The sequence below is a fragment of the Cnephaeus nilssonii genome (assembly GCF_951640355.1).
Source record: "Cnephaeus nilssonii genome assembly, chromosome: 12".
In the NCBI taxonomy this organism is placed as follows: domain Eukaryota; kingdom Metazoa; phylum Chordata; class Mammalia; order Chiroptera; family Vespertilionidae; genus Cnephaeus; species Cnephaeus nilssonii.
Genome location: NC_137083.1, coordinates 44,431,908 through 44,455,083, shown reverse-complemented (window position 1 = coordinate 44,455,083; position 23,176 = coordinate 44,431,908). Strand labels below are relative to the sequence as shown.

Here is a 23,176-nt window from a genome sequence, read left to right as displayed (position 1 = left end):
TTTGAAATTCTACCATAGCCCCAAAACTATAACAAGGTCAATTTTACTGTAGTAAGGAAACAAGGAGATTAAAGAAACAGGAAGGAAGGAAGGAAGGAAGGAAGGAAGGAAGGAAGGAAGGAAGGAAGGAAGGAAGGAAGGAAGGAAGGAAGGAAGGAAGCGGGGGAGAACATAAAGCATGGTCCCATGTACATGGGATATTCTAGAGTGTACATGGGAGAACTCAGGAAAAGACACACTAAAGTCAAGAGAAGTTTGTCAATATTCCCCAAAACAAAAACAAAACAACAGCAAAAAGTACAAGAGTTGAAAAAAAAAAAAAAGTACAAGAGTTTGCCTGTATTCAGTAAAATGTACCAGCTTCACTAATTAATGTTGAACTTTGTTTCACTGTATTGATTTTCACTAATCTAAGGCCTGGACCTGTTACTTCAAGAGTAACAGCTCTTTTAGTGAAAGAGTTCAAAGTAAGCCAGAGTACCTTCACTGTACCTGACTTGCAAATAAGAATTTCCAGAACTTACAACAAGTTATCTCGGGCCTCCCATGCATATTTACAATAAGCAATAAATATGTCATTGGTATTTTTAACTTAATTTTGATTGAGGCATTTTAACATGCACATTCCCTCGACTTGAAAAGCAGGAGCAAAGTAAGACTATTTTTAATGTTTATATTCTAAATAATTGCTGCAACCCATGTACTCCTAGGTCAGTACATGCAGGGTTAAGGGATGTAGTAATAAGGTGAGAGTGTGCTGAAGAGGGATGAGAGGAAAGGGAACAATACAGGAGAAACTAAGACAATGGTGATAGTAATAGTAATAGTTAATATTATAATGACTATATCAGTATATATAATTATTATATTACTAGTAGCCCATCGCACGATATTGCGCACAGTAGGCTGCTCACCGCTTCTGCAGGAACCGGCAGGAACCGCAGTGCGCCGCTGGGAGCCGCGCTGCTTCTGTGGGAGGCGGGCCTGCCGTCGCCTCTCCCGGCCTGCGCTCAGCCACGGAGCCTGAGGGCCGGCCCCCCAGCCCTCAGAGGCCCTCCGCCGCCGCCGGGGCATCACCGCAGTGACGAAGCAAGGGTCCCGCCCCCGCTGCTCTGTGCCCGCTGCCCAGAGGCCCTCTGTCGCCGCGGTGACAAAGCAAGCATTGTGCCAGGCCGCTCATGCTGCCCGCTCTCAGAGGCAGCCCCCCCAGAGGGACTCCAGTGAGGCTGAGAGGACTGGGCGCCGCCATCTTGTGGCTATGGGCACCGCCATCTTTGTGATGGAGTGATGGTTAATTTGCATATTACCCTTTTATTAGATAGGATAATTAATATAAAATTAATAATAATAAAAGCTAACACTGATTTAGTGCTTACTATGTAATGGGCACTGTTGCAAGCACTTAACCTATATAAATGAATTTTAATCCTCACAGCAAATTTAGGAAACACTTATTATCCCCATTTAATGAATGAGAAAGCTGAGGCATAGAGCCATTTTAAGACTTGCCCAAGGGTCTCAACTACTTAGTAGCATATTAAGGGCTTAAATCTCAGCAGTCTAGCTCCAGAGTCCATGTTCCTAATTACTTCCCCATAAGCCTGAATAAGGTTACCAAATGGAAAGAAGTTAATTCAACAATAACCTTAAAATTAAGTTTGTGGGTGTGTGTTTAAAAAACAAACAAAACTGAAGTTTTTTCCTTTAAGTGAAAAAAATATATTTTGCATGCATATTAAAATGTTCTACTTAATAAACACAATGTAAATTGCAATGTGTACTTGGAAACAGGTACCAAGTACAATCGCAAACATTAGAAATGAATATAAGAGTCCTCTCCAGAAAGATGGAGCACAATATTTTAGCCACCCAAGCATCCTATTTCAAGCAGCTCATGGACCCACAGTGCCATCCAGTGATAAAGTAGGTGAATCACGTATACATCCTCTTCTGCAAGTTACCACATCTTTTCTACAACTAATCCAGAATTTCACATAAAAAAGGAAACAAATATTAGTAATACCCTACCTTTTATTTTACAATGATTTTTGCCAAATTACCCTAACTGTTAAATCTCCCCCAATATTAAAAAAAAAAACACAAAACATACGAGTTTGATAAGACCAATCCAAATGATTAACTTCAGGGATAAGAGAGGTTGCTGATAATTTACTAGAGTACTTCATTTTCCTCAATAAGTTATTCTAATTATTTACTAATAGCATTTTAGTCACGCAGAGAGGACATAATATTGTCGCCACAAAGGGCAGTTCAGTGCTTCCCAGGATAGCCTTTCAGTCAGTGGATTGTGGAAGGCAGAAGCAGTCAATGAGGAGGGCTGAAACACCTGCTTTAAACAGCAAAGCAAGTTGCGGGTACTTCCCCACCACAGTACCTGCATTATGGAACCTCCAAAAGGCAACAGAGGCAGCAATTAAGCATATGGTGGAGGAGATACATGGTGTAGGAAGGAGAGCTGGGCAAGCATCAAACACGGCAAAATTTATCTGTAGACCTAAATAGATGGGCAATTACTTTTTTTAAATTCTCATATAAGGAATGTTTACATTGTGACTTAACTGAAGTTTAGTTTTCATCCAAACCATAATATTATAGCTAATTATATCACTAAGACAAAATAATTATATATGTCCCTGGACGGAATTCAAAAAGATCTATCAGTGAGTTCTTTAAGTAAGATTTTTTTTTCTGAAATAGTCATCAAACTTTTAATAGTAATTATTGCTAACGAGTAGAATTACACACAAAAAAAATAGTTTCTAAGGTATATATTTGTATTTTTTGGCACTTTCTCCCTGAACATGTATTTCTTTTGTTAAAAGTGTAGAAAAGTCCTGTGCTCCACTCCATTTAAGTCGGTAGGAAGAAACACGGGGGTAAAATATTTGTCTCTGTTTTCTATACATACCTTACACATTGCAATTGTTATGCAACTGATATTTTAACATACACAAATAAAACACAACTTTTGCTTAAATTAACAAATGCCCTTTACCACAGAACTACTTCCAAATCTAATTATTTTGTAAAACATATTTTCCAGTGAGTAGCTAAGCCAGCTTTTAAATTATTTTGTTTTTAAAATGGCATGATTGAGAACAAGACTATGGGAGTAAATATGATTAAAAAGACAAATATGCGAACTCTGGTCACCAATATGTGAGAAGTGGAGTCAAACTCAAGGTTTGTGTCTGTGGCCACTGGAATGTCCCTCTCCACAGCTGTTTCCCTTCAAGTCAAGGGTTCCTATGAAGAGTTCCCACACTCCTCAAGGCTGTATATCATACTGACCATTCAGCTGCTGATTCTCTGTTAGTCTATATCATCGGCATTGCCTAAAGTTAGGTGTGCCATCCTATCTAATAAAGAGGGAATATGCTAATTGACATTCACACTGTCGAAAAGATGGCGGCACCCACAGGCAATAGGAGGAAATATGCTAATTGACTTCCCTGCCCTCAAAGGTGGCGACACCCACAGCCAATAAGGAGGGAATATGCTAATTGACTTCCCCACCCTCAAATATGGCAGTGCCCACAGCCAATAAGGAGGGAATATGCTAATTGACTATCACACCCTCAAAGATGGCGACACCCACAGCCACAAGATGGCAGCACCCAGTCCCCTCAGCCCCACCAGGGTGCCTGCCTCTGGAGTCCCCCAGTTCCCTCAGCCCCCCAGCCACCCAGGGCCAGCCCGAGGCGCAGGCAAGCCTCAGATGTTGGCTGCCCAGCCGCCCAGGGCCACCCAAGGCTCAGGTAACCAGGGCCGGCCGAGGCTTGCGTTGCCAGCAGTGGCAGCAGCAGAGGTGTGATGGGGTCATCGCCTTCCCCTGATCGCCGGGTCACCTCCCGCCCCTGAGGGCTCCCGGACTGTGACAGGGGGCAGGCCAGGCTGAGGGACCTCCCCCACTCCAGTGCATGAATTTTCATGCACTGGGCCTCTAGTCTATAATAAAAAATATAATATGCTAATTAGACCGGAGTCCTTCCAGACAACCGACCGGACATCCCTCCAGACGACCTTCCAGACGAAGCCAGGGCTGTGAGGGAAGCCAGGTCCTGGGTGCCAGAGGGAAGCCGGTGCCGGCAGCCGGGGGAAGGAAGGCCTGCTCTTGCATGAATTTCATGCAACGGGCCTCTAGTACAGTCATAAAACTTTAAGGTTCTTTCTAACCACTCTATGTTTTTGTTTTCATTTCCTGCCCAGCTAAAAGTCCCATGGAGTTTCAGTAGAACCAAGGCCTAAAGTACACTTTGATGTCCACAACTAAACTCGCAGGCCAGCCAAAAACTTGCTACCTGTATGACTTGAGTCTTGATTAAAAATTATTTGGGGGAACTTTAATGCCATTTAATTTTGTGAGTATCAAGATGATCCGTGGAAGAGATATGTTGCAGGTTTACTCAAAGGCACATCTTTTTAAATTATGACCCACAGATCTATATCAAAGTCACCTTGGTGCTGCTTCAAAAATGCAGGCTCCAGAGTCCTGTCCCAGGCCCCCTGGACCTGAGGAGTAATAGTGGGAGGTTAGAGAATCTGTTGTTTGCTATTCTTTTTTAATCTCCCTATTAGAATAACCAAAATGAAAAACACCGACAATGCCAAGTTTGGGAAAGGATGTGGAGCACCAGGAACTCTCCCTCATTGCTGGGGGGAATGCAAATCACTATGGGAGGCAGTTTGGCCACTTCCTACAAAACTAAATATAACCGTACCATGTGATCCAGCAATTGAACACCTTGGTATTTACCCAAAGAGTTGAAGACGTACATCCACTCAGAAACCTGCATGTGAATGTTTATAATACCTTTATTGATAACTGCCAAAACAGCTCTACTATAATTGCAAAAACTTTGGTTATTCATAATTACCAAAAATGTGGTACATACAGGTAAGAGAATATTCCTCAGCGCTAAAAAGGAATGCACTATCAGGCCATGAAAAGACATGAAGAAAACTTAAATGCATATTACTAAGTGGGAAAAAAAGCCCATCTGAAAAGGCTACGTACCGCATGATTCCATCCTAGAAATGGCAAAACTATGGAGACAATGAAATGATCAGTGGTTGTGGGGCGGTATGGGGAGTGGGGAATGAATAGGCAAACACAGAGGATTTTTAGGGCATTGAAAATACTCTATGACATTATAATAATAGAAATAAATCTATATACTTTTATCCAAACCCACAGAAGGTATAACATCAAAAGTGAACCCTAAGTTATAACTATGAACTTTGGATGATTCTGAGGTGTCAATGTAGATTCATGCTTGGTAAAAGTGTACCCTTCTGATGAGTGATGTTGATAACGGGGTAGGAGCAGGGAATATATGAGAAATCTCTGTACCTTCTCTCAATTTTGTTGTAAACTTAAAACTGCTCTAAACAATAAGTTAAAACAAGACCCCCCTAGTGATTTTCATACATCATCATTTTGGGAAACATTTTGTGGAACAGCAGTTCTCACACACTGCTGGACATTAGAATCATCTGGAGAGCGTTTATAAGTCCCAATGCCCAGGCCAGACCCCATACCAGGTAAGCCAGAATCTGGGGCTGGGACACAGGCAGCAGTTTTTGAAACTTCCCCAGTGATTTCAGTGTATAACCAAGTCTGACTCGATGTACAGCTCGGAGACAAAATACAGCCTTTCTGGGTGTCAAGGCAAACTCAACTTGAGATTTTTAACAATGACAACAAAAAGTTTTTAATACCCAATTAGTCAGTCATGGTGGCAACAATTAAGACCTAATAAGCTGCCATGAAAAGAATTGTTCATCACAATTCAAACATGGAAAAATTCTCATTATTAACATGGCAACATACCAAGGGGCGGGATAACAGTTTATCCGAGTCAAACAAGAAGGAAACGTATTAAGTACAACCTTCAGTGACAGAAAACATACGCGTTAAATATTGAAAATCAGTTTCATTACATAATTTGATGGAGGAAGTGACCAAAATTGTACTTTTTTTTCACACTGTTACAAATCTAAGTGCAACAGTTTGAGGATATTTAGAAGGTACAGAGAAGCAGAATATGTATCCAAACAAATTAGATTTTTCAATAAGGTATCATTGTCAAAGAAATTAAATGGTTCAGTAAGCTTCTTTCTTAAGTCTTTTGGTCTTCCCTCCGTGGCTTACGTGACAGTATGCTATTAAACTGGAGACAACATATATGAACACAGTGAACCTGAAACAACAGTCACAGAATTTAAAAAGCATGACTTTACTCAAGGAAGTACAAATTTCAGACTCAAACTGGGACTATAGATTGAACAGAAGACAAAAGGAGAATGTACTCGTTTTACTCATTTGTGGTCTGGCTTCAGTTCAATAGAATCAAAAATATAAAAGAATTACAGAGCTATTTGGTGGAAAGGAAGTCATCATTTCCAATAAGACTCAATGATTTACATGATTTCAAATCATGTTTTAAGTTTCTGCAGCTTCCTCCAGAGAAAACCTCAGAATGTATCTGTATCACCATCTCATTCTGTAAGTGTGGTTCCGTTTCAGGAAGAACTGATTGAACTGAAAAGAAACTATGCCACCCAGAAGACACAGTGTTCCTGGAATTTTAGAGCTACCCTGAAATTTCTGGCAATTGCTTCTCAGCAATGTTTTAGTCCTCTGCCCCTATGTAAATCCATCTTAAAATATAAAATTGCTAACATTAAAAATGAGTACCGCCCTGGCCGGTTTGGCTCAATGGATAGAGCGTCGGCCCACAGACTGAAGGTTCCAAGGTTCAATTCCGGTCAAGGGCACGTACCTGGGTTGCAGGCTCAATCCCCAGCCAGCCCCGGGAGGGGCCTGTGCAAAAGGCAACCAATTGATGTGTCTCTCTCCCTCTCTCCCCCTCCCTTCCACGCTCTAAAAATCAATGGAAAAATATTCTTGGGTGAGGATTTAAAATAATAATAATAGTAATAGTAATAATAATAATGAGTACCTTAATCAGTGATGTAAAGCTTGAATCAGAATCATTATAGCTCTTCACTCGCATGGAACATGAGTTCTTTTACACTGGCATAAATTTACATATAAAACCAAACTTCCTATAGCCACCTCTGACTGCTAAGGTGGTGAAGCAGTTTCTGATTGCTGCTGTTCCATAATACCCCCAAATTTAGTGACATATTCCTTTACCGTCCTGGAGGTCAGAAGTCTAAACTCCCTCTCACTGGGCTAATGTCAAGGGGTCAGTAAGGCTGGTTCACTCTGGAGACTCTCAGTTGAGAACCTACTTCCTGTCCCCCATCCCCTTACAGCTCCCAGAGGCTGTCGGCATTCCTTCAGGGCATGGCCTTTTCCGCACTCGCTCCACCTTCTGGCAACCATTGTCACATCTCAAACTAGTGACTCTGATCTTCCTGCCTCTCTCTTTAAAAGACGCTTGTATTTACATTAGCCTCGCCCCCATCCAGGATAAATAATCCTCCCATCTCAAAATCCTTAACGTAGCTCCCTTTGTCATAAAAGGTAGCATTTGCATAGGTTCTGAGGACAAGGACATGGACCCATTCGGGGCCATTATTTGGTTCAGCACAGACAGTAACAAGGAAGGAGTAGAACTGGGACAGAATCATGGTTAGACATGACTTTTCCTTTTCAACACAAGTGGGGAGGAAAGGAAGGAAACACTGGGATTCCAATGCCCCTCCCCTTCTCCGTGTTCAAAGACTGTTCTGGTCACTGCAACAGCCACTAACCACATGTGACTAATAAGCCCTTGATGAGGATATGCCAAATTAGGATGTGCTGAAGGTATAAAGTACGTGTTCAATGTGAAAGACGCTGTAGAAAAAGTGTGAAATATCTCCTTATTAATGTTATATCCATTTTCTAACTTCCACTCAAGACAGCAGAGTAGGTAAACATTGTGGCTCGCCTCCTCCCATGACCACATCCAAATGACAACTGAATTGCAGAACACCACCCTCGAGAACCACATGAAGACGAGTGGAACAGAAGGCCTATAACTAAGGTTATAAAGAGGAAGCCAAGTCAAGACTAGAAAGAGGCGCAGAGACTCAGAGCCAGCAGGTCCCACACCCACATGCGGCAGTTAAGAATCTAGAGGGAAATCTTGGCGGCAGAAATCCCCCCTGAGGTGGGAGGGGTCTCAGCCCGCCATCAGGCTCCCCAGCCCAGAGCATCAGTGAGGGGAAGAGGAGTCCCTACAGCATCTGGCTGTGAAAACGAACAGGGACTCCGTGCTCGTGAGATGGAGGGCAGCCGTGAGACCCAGGTGTCTGTCCTCTTAGAGGGCCCAAGCACAGACTCCCTCCCCCCCTCACAGTCACTAAGCTCCAGCAAAGGGACAGCGGCTCAAAAAGCAACAAGGACATAAAGGGTTCGAGGAACTAAAACGTCTGGCTTCAGGGTGAGGGCTGAAAAGGCAGCTCTCTTGGGACAGACCTGCTACTGGGCACCATAGTTCTTTGTTGACACCTTCCCCTTCCCAGCCAGCAGGCATAAGTGTTGGCAGGAGCCATGGTTCCTTTGTTGAGCCCTCCTCCTACACAGCCAGCAGAAGCAAGAAGTTGCCTAATGTGAGTCTCCAACAACCTGCTAACACTGCTCATTCCACCCTGGTGATTAGCTGAGGCTCCACCCCACCCAACTCACACATGGGCCAAACCCCTTCCAGTGGCTGCTCTTCAGAAGCAAATGGCCTTGGCCGGCACTGAGGACTTACCTAAATTCTCTCAAAGGTCCACAAACACCAAACAAGCAGAAGCTGACCTCGGTGTGTCCTGTACCTCTTGCTAAGTGGCACCAAGCCTGGCACTAGTGACAGGTGGCCTGGGTTACCAGCGTAACGTTCCCAAGCATCTTCAAGCCCAGTATAGGCAGCCACCAAACACAGATCATTTTGTATCTCCTACCAGGTGGCTCCAGGCAGGGCACAGGCAGCAAATGATCTTAATCGGTGCTTCAGCCCGGCCCCCATGGTCCTGCAAACAACACACCTGGTGGCCAGCTACAGACTACACCAGAGCACCACACAATTAGCTCCACAAATCAAACACCCAAAGGGTGGACTCCATGGATAACAGAGCCCTGCTAAAGCAAACCCTACTTCGTAGGTTGAGCCTCCACACAAGGCCCCTCCACTATAGTCACAGCCCATCCTCACAGCAAGTCAATCAGAGGGTCAATTCTACCCACGGACAAGCCAACAGCAACCAAGACTCAACTACAAGAGGACACACACAATCCACACAACAAACACACCTGGAACACAGCTCAGGTGGAAAATGAGGCTGTACCACTGGGCACAACAAAACACATACTACACAAGGCCACCCTGCCAAGTGGGAGAGATGTTGCAGATCTAATACACAGAAACAAACACAGGGAGGCAGCCAAAATGAGAAGAAAAAGGATCATGTCGCAAATGACAAATCAGAACAAAACTCCAGAAGAAGAGTTAAACAAAATGGAGGCAAGCAATCTACCAAATACAAGACTTCAATACACTGGTTATAAAGATGTTCAATGAACTTATGGGAAGAATAAATAAATTCAGTGAGAACTGAAACAAAGAGACTGAAACCATAAAATATAAGTAGTCAGAAATAAAGAATACAGAAAAAAACTTAGAGTCAATGGTGAAAGTCAAAACCTCCACCATGTCTGCTTCATTTGCCATTTCTGCAGCGGGCCCCTGAAGCTGACTTGTTCCACGAAATTCCCCTTAGCTCAGGGGGAGCCAGGAGCATCTCCGGAGGAAGGCTCTACCTCCAGGATGAAGATAGACCTTGAAGAGCTCCAGGATAGTGCCTCTGGCTGGACCATCCTTGGTGATGACGAGATTTCCAGGTACGGTCCCAGCAACTTCACCCTGCTCAGGAAGTTGGGTTCTGGGAGGACTCTCAGCAGCATCCAGAGAGCCACGAGGCATGTTTTTGACATCCTAACTGGTGAAGAAGAGCTGGACCACTCCCTGTGGGAGGGCTGTACTGACAGTCTTCTGGAGCAGCTGGAGACCCAGCTCAGGATCTCAGAATCTGACAGTCAGAACTAAAAATGCTGTTTAGAGACCAGGGATGGATTAAGTGAGGACGCAAGGGAGGCACTGCAGGAGCTGACGGTCATGGAGCTGGAGGAAGTGAGGCTGGTCCAGGAGCTGGAGGAGATGGAGAAGAACCGAGAAAGGGCAGCTATGGCTCTGGAGGGAGCCCGGGCAGAGACGGAGATGCTGGAGCAGCAGGAAAGGCAGTACTACAGGGACCTCAGTGAACTGCAATGGCAACAACTGGAGCTGCAGGATGAGCTGTAGAGTGTGGAGGACCGGATGCTGTACGCCCAGACCCAGCGCACCTGGCTGAAGAAAACCAACGCCTTCAAGGCCATATTTGAGATCTGTTGTGATGGCACCCTGACTATCATCAATAGCTTCAGGTTGGGCTGTGTACCCACTGTTCCCATGAGCTGGACTGTGATCAACGCAGCTTGGGGGAACATGGCCTTGCTGCCCCTGGCCCTGTCTAACACAGTCGGTCTGCAGTTTCAGAAGTACCAGCTCTCCCCTGTAGAGACCACTGCTATCTGAAGTCATTAATAGCTGACCCCATTGAGCTGCCCATGTTCTGCACCCGGGGGGAGAGTGCTCTCTTGGATAACAAGTTTGATGAGGCAATGGTGGCCTTCCTGGACTGCATACAGAAGTTCAAGGAGGAAGTGGAGAAGAGTGAGCTGGCTCTCTGAATGCCCTACACCATTCACATAGGGGAGGGCCTGATGGAAGACCCGGGAGTTAGTGAATTCTACTCCATCAGAACCCACCTGAACAAGGAGGAGCAGCAGACAAAGGCACTCAAGCTCATGCTTATAAATTTTAAGTGGAGTCTCACTTAGGTCTCCTTAAGGTATTATCACAAATAAGTTGATTTGAACATTATGTTAAGTGAAATATGCCAGTTAGAGAAAGAACAAACTATAGAAACAGACTCATAGAGAATAGGCAGACAGGTCTCATGGGGAGGGAGGTCACCAACAAACCAATATTACAAGAAACGTTAAAGGGTCTTCTTTAAGAAGAAGAAGAAAAGATTAAAAAAAAATATCCTATATCTATACTAATAAAAGGGTAATATGTTAATTAGACTGGATGTCTTCCAGATGTCCTTCTGGTCAAAGCCATGGTGGCAGTGGCAGAGGCAGATAGGGGCCATCAGGCAGACAGAAGAGAGCAGTTAAGGGCTATCAGGCAGGCAGGGGAGCAGTTAGGGGCGATCAGGCAGGCAGGCAGAGGCGGTTAGGGGCAATCAGGCAGGCAGGCAGAGAGGTTAGGGGTGATCAGGCAGGCAGGCAGAGAGGTTAGGGGCGATCAGGCAGGCAGGCAGGCAGATGAGCGGTTAGGAGCCAGCGGTCCCGGATTGTGAGAGGGATGTCTGGCAGTCAGACATCCCCTGAGGGGTCCTGAATTGGAGAGTGTGCAGGCCGGGCTGAGGGACCCCCCTCACCCCCCTGCACGAATTTCATGCACTGGGCCTCTAGTAGTATAATAAAAGCCTAATATGCAAATTGACCAAACGACAGAACAACCAGTCGCTATGATGCACACTTACCACCAGGGGGCAGACGCTCAATGCAGGAGCTTCCCCTGGTGGTCAGTGCACTCCTACAGGGGTAGCGCTGCTCAGCCAGAAGCCTGGCGGGCGGTAAGGAGCAAGGGGTCCCAGACTGAGAGAGGCCCAGACTGCAAGAGGGATGTCTGACTGCCAGCTTGCAGACATCTGGCAGACATCTGGCAGATGATGACAGCTGGCAGACATCCCCTGAGGGGTCCCAGACTGCAAGAGGGTGCAGGCCGGGCTAAGGGACAACCCTCCCCCTCCCCAGTGCACAAATCTCATGCACCAGGCCTCTAGTGAATAATAAAATAGTAATAAGTACATATGTATCAACAATTATTTAAATGAAAATTGATTAAATGTTCTAATCAAAAGATATAGGGTAGGTAAATGGACAACATAACAAAACCTAAATATATGCTGACCATAAGGAACCCATATCAGATATAAAGACACACACAGACTCAAAGTAAAGGGATGCAAAAAAATATTTCATGGAAACAAAAGCAAAATAAGCTTGTGTAGCAATACTTATGTCAGATAAAATGCACTTTAAAACAAAGGTTTAAAAGATATAAAGGAGGATATTTCATAATAATAACATTATCAATCCAGCAAGAGAATATAACCCTTGTAAACATTTATGCACCCAATATACAAGAACCTAAATATGTAAAGTAAATATGGACAAGTATAAAGGAAGAGAATGAAGGCAATACTGTAATGATAGAGGATGTTAACTCATTAACGACAACAGATAATTCAGACAGAAAATCAACAAGAAAAGAGCAGCCTTAAAAGACACATCAGATTAAATGAATTTAATTGACTATTTTTAAGACATTTCAAAACAAAACTATAGAATATACATTCTTTTTCAAAATATATTTTTATTTATTTCAGAGAGGAAGGGAGAGGGAGAGAGAGGTAGAAACATCAATGATGAGAGAAAATCATCAATCAGCTGCCTCCTGTACACCCCATACTGGGGATACAGACCACAACCTGGGCATGTGCCCCAAATGAGAATTGAACTGTGACCTCCTGGTTCATAGGTCGATGCTCAACAATGCTGGCCAGGCAGAATATACATTCTTTTTAAGCACACATGGAACATTTTCCAAAATAAACTGCATATCATGAAACCAAAAAAGTCCCAATTGACCTACTTAAGAAGACTGAATTCATATCAAATATATTTTCTAAACAAAATTATATGTAACTAAAAATTAATTAGAAGAACAAAACTTAAAAAAAAAAATAGATGCTATTAGGGAGGGAGAAAATGATGGCCGAATAGGCAGACCTGTCATGCACCTCATCCTAGGGCCAGACTGGAAATACAACTAAATTGGAGAACATTCACCATGAATTACCCACTGAAGTGCAGCTGAGGAGGAAACATATCAAGGAAGAACAGAAAACACCTGGAGACAGCACCTCCACAATAGCTCACATGATGTGGTCAGGGGTAAGCCACATAGTCAGGTAGTCTGAAATGAGACTTCATCCACAAATGGGACAACAACATTCAAGACCCAACTACAACAGTAGAACTCAAACAACTCAAGTAATGGGCTTTCCTAGAGCACCCATCACAGGAGATCTAAAAGACTGCACCACTGGGTCCCACAAAACACCTGCTGCATAAGACAAGCCCATAAAATCTGGGAGGCATAACAGTTTGATCTAATACATAGAAACAAAAACAAAGAGACAGAAAAAATGGCAGGCAGGCAGATGAGCGGTTAGGAGCCAGCGGTCCCGGAGAGACAAAGAAACACCCCCAAATGAAAGAAAAGGAGGAATCACCAGAAAAAAATAAATGAACTGGAGGCAAGCAATTTGTCAAATAAAGAATTGAGAGTAATGGTAATAAGGGTGCTCAAACAATTCAGTGAGAACTACAAGCAACTTAGTGAGAATTATAAGGAAATTAGTGAAAATTATAAGGGACTTAATGGGAACCTCACCAACTTGAAAAGAGAGGTTGAAACATTAAATAAAAATCAATTGGAAATGAGGAATGACATACTTGAAATAAAGAACACCCTATAAGGATTCAAGAATAGACTATAAGAAGCTGAGAACCAAATCAATGAATTAGAAGACAAGGTAAAAAAAATACCCAGTCAGAGTAGCAAATGGACAAAAAATTTAAAAGTAGGAGAGTCTAATGAATTGGGACAACATGAAATATAACAACATTTGCATTATAGGGATTTCAGAAGGAGCAGAATCTGAGAAAGGAACAGAGATTCTGTTTGAAGAAATAATGGCAGAAAATTTCCCCAACCTGGTGAAAGAAAAAGTCACTCAAGTTTGGGAAACACAAAGAGTCCCAGCCAAGATAAACCCCAAAAGACCAACACCTAGGCACATATTAATTAAAATGGCAAACATTAAAGACAAAGAAATAATCTTAAAGGCTAAAAGAGAGAGCTCCCTTTAGACTGTAGGCTGACTTCTCAACAGAAACACTTCAGGCTAGAGGGAATAGCATGAAGTATACAAAGAAATTAAAACCAAGGGACTAAACCCAAGACTACTCTATCCAGCAAGGCTATCTTTCAAAATTGAAGTTGAAATAAAGAGCTTTGCAGACAAAAAAAAAAAAGGCTAAGGGAGTTTATCACCACCAAGCCATCACTGCAAGAAATGCTAAAGGGATGGTTTTAAGAAGAAATAGAGAGAAAGAGAAGAACACAGGCATAAAGAATAAGAATGGCAATAAATAACTACCTATCAATAATAACCTTAAATGTAAATGGCTTATATGCTCCAATCAAACAACATATAGTAGCCAAATGGATAAGGAAACATAAACCATATATATGCTGTCTACAAGAGACTTACCACAGAACAAAGGACTCACACAGAATGAAAGTTAAGGGATGGAAAAAATTTTTCTAGGCAAATGGACATGAATAAAAAAAGCTGGATAGCAACACTCTTATCTGACAAAGTAGACTTCAAAGTGAAGGCCATAACAAGAGATAACGAAGGACACTTCATAATACTAAAGGAACAATACAACAAGAGGATATAACTCTGGTAAACATATATGCACCCAATACAGGAGCATCCAAATATATTTTAGAGGTTCTAGAAGATTTTAAGGGAGAGACCGAAAGCAATACAATCATAGTAGGGAACTTTAACACCCATTGATATCACTGGATAGATCTTCTAGACCCTAGTAAAAAACTTAATGTTTTGCCCTAAAATCAGGAAACAGAAAACAGTGTCTGCTCTTTCTACTTTATTCAACACTAGAGGCCCAGTGCATGAAATTCGTGCATGGGTGGGGTCCCTAGGCCTGGCCGGTGATCAGGGCCAATCAGGTTCCCCGCCTCCCCGCCTCCTCCTTCCCTCACTGCCCACGTCCACCGCCACCCACCCCTGGTTTCCCGTCCCAGTCTGGGGCCTGGCCCTGATCGGGTAATCGGGACCTGCTGCCCGGGGGGAGAGACTGGGAAGTTGGCCAGCAGGCCCCAACCAGGTGAACTGGGCCTGCGGGACAGGGGCAGCTCCTGCTTTGAGCATCCGCCCCCTGGTGGTCAGTGCACGTCATAGTGACCAGTCGTTCCAGTTGTTCCGTCATAACGGTCACTTCGGCTTTTATATATAGAGATTGTTGGGATTCTTTCTACCCAGGGAAATTAGACAAGAAAAGAAACAAAAGGTGCCCTGGCTGGTGTCATTCAGTTGGCTGAGCATCATCCTATGTGTCAAAAGGTCACCAGTTCAATTCTTGGTCAGGGTACATACCCCGGTTGAGGGTTCAATCCCTGGTCAGGATGCATAGAGGAAACAACCGATCAATGTCTCTTTTACATCAATGTTTCTCTCTGTGTGTGTCCCTTCCTCTCTCTCTAAAATCAATAAAAAACATTTTTTTAAAAAACAAAGGCATCCATGTTGGAAAGGAAGAAGTAAAATTATGTCTATGCATAGATGGCATGATCTTGTACATGGAACATCCTAAAATACCCACTAAAATACTCTTAGGACTAAAAAAGCTAGCCCTACAAGGTTCTAAGACACAAGGTCAATGTACAATCATCATACTAAGTTCTGTTGCTCAGTGCTGATCACATTACTTATTAAACATCATTCTCCCCAAAAGACAAGCCAAGATGTATCTCTGTAAATCCCTCTTAAAAGCTAAAACGTATTCCCCAGACATCCTTATTCACCATAGCATTGTCAGGAATAACAGCGTTCCTGGCACTGGGCACTCAATAAATATTTAAATGAGTAAATATTTAGGTGAATTAATGCTGGGAGGACTTTATCCTCTTGGGGAGAGTAGAAGCACAGCACAGTCTGCGTTCAATCTGAGTTCAGGTCCCAGATCTGCTCCTTCCTGGCTGTGTGACCTAGCCCAGGTTCTGTTGCCATTCTGCTTCCTCCTCAGTAAAACAGGAATAATAAAGCTGTTGGGGAAACAAATTAGTGAATACATGCAATGTGCTTAGAACAGTGTCTAGTGTGAAGTAAATATGATGTACGTTTTACTATGTTATTAGAGTCACTCTCAAAAATTCAACTTTGACAAATATAAACAGCCTATATAATGCAACATCTCCTATAACATCAGGAAGTTTATAGCACTCTCCCAATGCTGCACCTTGGCCGACACTGCTAATAATCACAGAACTCTTGCCGAAACCAGTTTGGCTCAGTGGATAGAGCGTCAGCCTGATAACTGAAAGGTCCCAGGTTCAATTCCGGCCAAGGGCATGTACCTTGGTTGCAGGCACATCCCCAGTAGGGAGTGTGCAAGAGGCATCTGATCGATGTTTCTAACTCTCTATCCCTCTCCCTTCCTCTCTGTAAAAAATCAATAAAATATATTTTTTTTAAAATAATAATAATCACAGCACTCTTTTTCCAGAACCTGTCTCAAAATTCTCAATATGCGTCTCCAGTCAGCCCAGAGGGCAGGAAACATTAAAGCTGTTTGCAGTCTTGAGTTGCTTCTATTAACCATTCTACCAAAATTGCACCAGAACTCAACTCTTGCTCTACAGGTTTGAACTTGTACCATACCAAGAAATTCCCTCCCCCCCCCCAAAAAAAAAAAAAAAAAAAAAAACAGGCTATCACTGATTCCCAACTTCTAATGTGCCTACTGGCCATAGAATATTGAGTTACACCCCATGTTTATTCTGCAAATGAGTATTAATAAACGACCAGTGCCAATGTCAACTTCTGGGAACATCTTTCAGTGAGTCACAGCGGCCTTTTGCCAGTTCCTAGAACATGCCACGTTTTGTGCTGCTTCAGGCCTTTGCATATATTGCTTCCTCCATCTGGAATAATGTTGCCCTGGCTAAAATAGGTGATCCTGTTATCTTTATCAAAACTGTTTATTTCCTCCTGTGAATTTATCTCTTGTTACTTGGTTTACCGTCTATTATCTCCAACTACAACGTAAATTCCATGGGCAGGGCACTTGCTGAATTATTTATCACTTATTGTATACTCTGGCAAATAAGGAGGAACAAGTATAAATGGATGGGTGGATGGAGTTAGACAGACAAATGGATTCTGTTAGTACAAATTTGACTTAATTTCTTATTCCTTAAAGTGAGTATCAATAGGTTAAAAAAATAAAGATCTAGACACTAGTAAAAAACTTAATGTTTTGCCCTGAAATCAGGAAACAGAAGCTGAGAACCAAATTGCTAATCAATGAAAGTTGAATATAATAATCTTTAAGGTAAAAATATATTTAGTAGATGGTATTTACCACAACAGAAAAAGTATATTAAAGCATTTTAGAAGATTTTTCTATGAAAATATTGGAAACAAACCAGTTTCCGTTAGCTCTCAGTCATCTAGAAAATGAAATCAACCAGAATATCCAAATTGCTAAGCACTCCAGCTAATCAAAATATTATAAATTGCTGGTATATAATGACTCTAGGCTGCAAAATATTTTAAAATTACTCACCATTATACCTAATATACATTCTGTTAATAAAATTATATTCCTAGAAATTAAATCTCAGCTACCATGCCCGATGTTAGTGGTCTACTTAGCTACAATGATGGCATAAGAGTTGAGGCCAAATAGACACATTCCACTGGGAATCAGCTGGTCTATACCGATGGCAGATAAACAGTCACCATTAATTAGTCAATACAGAAAGATATAGTCACTATATTTTATTCTACATAAAATTTTCTAGAAAGGACAAAGATGGAGGTGAAACTGATTAACAGCAAAAAAGACAAATTTCTCTAACTCTAGTAATAGAGAATATAGGTGATTCTAAAACTGTTAAACCCACCTTTAAGAACAATTAAATTTATTTTTCTATAAGAGTCTACAAGGAAAAAACCTAATTTCAGGGAATATTTGTCAATACCAATGGATCTTTCTCCTATTTTATATCTTGATCTTAATTATGTTTCTATTGTCTTAAACATTTTAAAAATACCAACTTGTTTTAAAGTATCTAACAAGAGAATTAAATTAGATTACAATAAAATTTATTTTCCCATTTTATTCTCTTCTCCTTTGAGATATTCTCCCACTAGTAATTATTGATTACTACTAGTTAAAAGCTTTTGTTTGTGGCTTACATATAAAAATATGCAATGCCCATGAATATAACTAATGACTTCAATTATACAAAACCAGAGAATCCTACCATACGCCTGCATTTCACTGAATCTTCTCTTAAAAATGGTGAACCATGATTTGTATTGCAGTCACCTATATTCAATCTAACCAACAGTATTAAAAAAAAAAAAAAACATAAAATAAAAAATTATCTAAAATACTTTGTACCTTTCCTTGGAAGTCACCTGATTTTTTCATTTTGTGTGTGTGTATCTTTATCTTCCTGGTTGCTCTTCTTAATATTAGGAAAATGTTATATCTATTTGTATGCCCTGAACTTAATTTAATAGAGCAGCGGGAGGTTTCAGAGAGAGTGCTCATTAAAGAATGGGAGCTGGACTAGGATGAAAAATTGGCAGCAGGCTGACAAGGGCCTTCAAGGCAGGAATGCACCGAGCTCCTCAAAAAAGGAAGTTCAAATGCGTACTGACAGTTCCCTGATTTCTTGAACTTCCTTACATTATCTTTTTTCCCCTCTCGCTACTCCAATGCTCTCCACTTAGTTGGTCATATACCGTTGCCTCTCTACCTTTCCTTTTTCTATTCACCTTTCAGCATAATCTCAACTTTCAGCTTCCACGTCCTTCTTGGAGGCACAATTGTCTTTCCTCACAGATTTAGCACATTCTAGAGCTGATTTACCAATTTAGCATAGTGCTTAAGGCCCAGGATACTTGAGAGCAGGGGTGGGGAATGTCAGGCTTGTGGAACATAAATCGCCCTTGAAATCATCTCTGACCCTGCCGAGGCATTAGGGGTGACTGAACTAAATGTTTGACCAAAAATAGCAGGCTAATTTTTTAAGTTGGTAATTTTGTATGGCCCGTGAATGGGGTTATAAATATCCAAATGGCCCTTGACAGAAAAAAGTTTCCCCACCCATGCTTTAGAGGTACAAAAAAGTGTTTAATTTTAATTTCTTTTGAAATCAGAAGAAAAAAATGAATACAATAATGTTAAACACATAATAATGAATTATGTTTATCTTTATATCAATGCAATTATAATTCTTACAATAAATTAGATTACTAATGGAGAAACGTACCCACAAAGGCAACATTTTCTAGGGCCCACAGAAGTCATAATGGGCCCTGAGTTCCTCTGAATCAGCTCAGCTTTACATCCCTCCCCACTAGCCTCAGGGGGAACACCCAGACCAGAGGTAACTGTATGAGTATTTATTTCAAAACCTGATTTATGGTGATGGTTGCATAACTCACTAAATTTATTGAAAAATATCACATGGTCACTTGAAATAGAGTGAATTTTATGGTATGTAAAATATAACTCATGAAAATTGTAAAAAAAGGATATAGAGTAAAAAAGAAAAGCAGAAACACAGTTGCATCTAAAGACACAAAAAGATAAATTTCAGATTACTATATTTTTTTGAAATTCAAAAGTTTATCCATAAAATTGTGCTATAATAATGAGAGTTAAAATTTTATGTACCCTAAATATAAACAATATTACAGACATGGAGAAAGAATAGTGACAACAAAAATGCCAAAACATTCTGTATGTGAAATAATTATTTAAGTTTGGTGCTAAAAAAAACTAACTCATTGTAGTGGTAATTATGAGAGCCTGGTTGCAATTAAGTACAGGAAGGATATTAAAACTTCCAATAGATATTTCTGTAAGCCACAACAGAAGAATAAGAGCAACAGAATAATTGGAACCACATCCCAAACCACTTCCTTGTTATTTACCAATATTATCTAAAGATTACTGTTTAGATGCTGATGTTAGACAATCTTCAGTTGACAACTTTAAATCATATTAAGACTAAAAAGAAAAATCAAAGAATTTTATGAAAAGGGTTAAAAGTTTATAGCCATGAAACTCCAAAAAAATTGATGCCCACTAAAAACCACATCCCGGCCACTGTCATATCTGTACAATGTAATGGTTTTGTTGTGGTTGAGGCAATCATCTCTGAGTTAATAATTAGCTACTATTCAAATCAGTGTAATTTGTCTATTGTACATTAGATCACGTTTAAGAGAGGAAGTACAAAATTTCATTTTTAGCAACTGATGTTAAATGTTACAAACATTCATTTGTAATTCTATAATGTAATGAAATCACAGGCATTCTTCAGACAGATAAAATTAAGTGCTAATATAATCTACTTAATGCAGGTGAACATTTATATAAAAAAGAAATGAATACAGTTTTCAAGGGAGAAGTTTCCTATTATGTTATTTGTAAACTATCTGGAAATAGCACTTCTCATTTTCATAAAGCAAGTTTTAATTATTTTGTGGTTTGGTTTTTGGATCTGGAGTATGTGAATGTTATCTTAAATGAAAAGACTAGCTGAAACCCGTTTGGCTCAGTGGATAGAGCGTCGGCCTGCGGACTCGGGGGTCCCAGGTTCGATTCCGGTCGGGGGCATGTACCTTGGTTGCGGGCACATCCCCAGTAGGGGGTGTGCAAGAGGCAGCTGACTGATGTTTCTCTATCATCGATGTTTCTAACTCTCTATCCCTCTCTCTTCCTCTCTGTAAAAAATCAATAAAATATTTTTTTTTTAAAAAATGAAAAGACTAAGTGAAGTTAGTCAAGATTTCTATATTATGAAAAGTTATAATAATTATGATAAAATCACTGTCAATAACCAACTTTTTCATCTCAGCACATTTATAACACTGTGAAATATTTTTTATAATGTAATAAAATTAATACTAGTCATTGGCAGAATACTTTCAATTTACAAATATTTTATATCCTTTATTGAATTAGATCCTTAAAACAACACAGTATATTAGTATACTAAACATTGGTGGTTGGTTCCCCAATGTCCATTTCCCCTTCCTCTGACCAAAAAAATAACCACACCTTTCTTTGGGAGAAATCACCTCTCTGTAGTCATAGCCCTATGATTTGAGTGAAGTTAACCCTAACACTAGTGCCAGGAATGGCTTAAGGCAATCAGCCTACTCTTTCATGCCTCATTAATAGGTTCAGGAATAGTCACTTAGCCCAGTGAAAATATATGGAAAAGAAACATTCCAAATGAAAGAACAGAACAAAACTCCAGAAAAAGAACTGAACAAAATGGAGACAAACAATCAACCAGATGTAGAGATCAAAACATTGGCTATAAGGATGCTCAACAAACTTAGGGGAAGAGTAGATGAACTTAGAACTTCAGCAATGAAATAGGAAACATGAAAATGTAAAACATAAAAAGAACCAGTCAGAAATGAGGACTACATTACATGGAATCAAAAGTGGAGTAGATTCAGCAGAGAATCAAATCAAAGATTTAGAAGATGAGGAAGTAAAAAACAACCAAATAGAACAGCCAAATAAAAAAATCCAAAACAATTTAGGCTAATATAAAGAGCCTCTGAGACAACTTCAAGTACACCAAAATTAGCAACGGTGGGGGGGGGGGGGGGGGGGCGCGGTGTGCGGGGTGACAGAAGGAGAAGAGAGTAAGGATTTGAAACCTATATGAACAAAGAATGATGAAAAACTTCCCTAACTTGGTAAAGGATATAGATATACAAGTCCAGGAAGTGTAGAGAGTCCCAACAACATGAACCCAAAGCAGTCCACACCAAGACACATCATACTTAAAATGCCAAAGGTTAAAGAAAAAGAGAAAATCTTAAAAACAATAAAAGAAAAGCAGTCAGTTACCTACAAGGGAGCTCCCATAAGGCTGTCAGCTGACTTTTCAATAGGAATGTTGCAGGCCAGAAGGGATTGGCAAGAAATATTGACAAGATCTATAACCAATATTACTCTACCCAACAAAGTTATCATTTAGAAACAAAGGACAGAAAAGAGCTTCCCAAACAAGAAAAATCTAAAGGACTTCAACATCACCAAATCAGTATTACAAAAAATGTTATAAGATCTTCTTTAAGAAGGAGGGGAAAAAATCAAAAATACTAATAATAAATACCTATCAGCAAATACTTTAAATGCAAATGGATTAAATGCTCCAATCAAAAGCCACATGAAGGCCAAATGGATAACAAAATAAGACCTCCATCTATTTCACTTACATGTAGAATCTTGAAAACAGAATAAATGAACAAACAGAACAGAAATGAACTCATAGATACAGAAAACATTTTGACAGTTACCAGATGGCAGGGAGGTTGAAGGAACAGGTAGAAAACAGGTTGAAGGAATTAAGAAATACAAATTAGTAGTTACAGAATAGTCAGGAGATATATAAAGTCCCGCATAGGGAAGATAGTCAATAATATTGTAATAACTATGCATAGTGTCAGATAGGTACTAGATATATCAGGGTGATCACTCATCCCATATAATAAAAGCATAATATGCAAATCGACCAAACAACGGAACAACCGGTCGCTATGACACGCACTGACCATCAGGAGGCAGACGCTCAATGCAGGAGCTGCCCCCTGGTGGTCAGTATGCTCCCACAGGGGGAGCGCTGCTCAGCCAGAAGCTGGGCTCACGGCTGACAAGCGCAGCGGCAGTGGCGGGAGCCTCTCCCGCCTCTGCTGTAGGTGGACATCCCCCAAGGAGTCCCTGACTGTAAGAGGCGCAGGCTGGGCTGAGGGGTGCCCCCCACCCCCACCCCAGGTGCACAAATACTGTAAGAGGGCACAGGCTGGGCTGAGGAACACACCCCCCTCAGTGCACGAATCTCATGCACTGGGGCTCTAGTAAGTTATATAAATATCTAATCACTGGGTTATAAACCTGAAACTAATATTATATGTCAACTGTAATTAAAGAATAAAATATTATTTAAAGTAAAAATTTAAAAAATAAATAGAAAAAATACTGTTTTCAATCTCCAATTGGTTGAATCTGAAGATGTGAAACCCAAGGATATGGAGAGCAGACTGTATACTTATTGGGGGAAAAATGCATGTATAAGTAGACCCATGAAGTTCAAACCCATGTTGTTCAACAGCT

General features: G+C 41.0%; 1 protein-coding gene and 1 pseudogene across 4 annotated transcripts in view; one reads left to right on the top strand and one right to left on the bottom strand.

Annotated features, from left to right (window-relative positions):
• SUGCT (succinyl-CoA:glutarate-CoA transferase) overlaps window positions 1-23,176 on the bottom strand; it is a 538,921-nt gene that overhangs the window by 458,642 nt on the left and 57,103 nt on the right. The window lies entirely within an intron of this gene.
• Window positions 7,549-10,927, top strand: LOC307108614 (beclin-2-like; annotated as a pseudogene). Its single transcript has 2 exons — window positions 7,549-7,624; window positions 9,742-10,927. The product of its transcript is annotated as a beclin-2-like (transcript).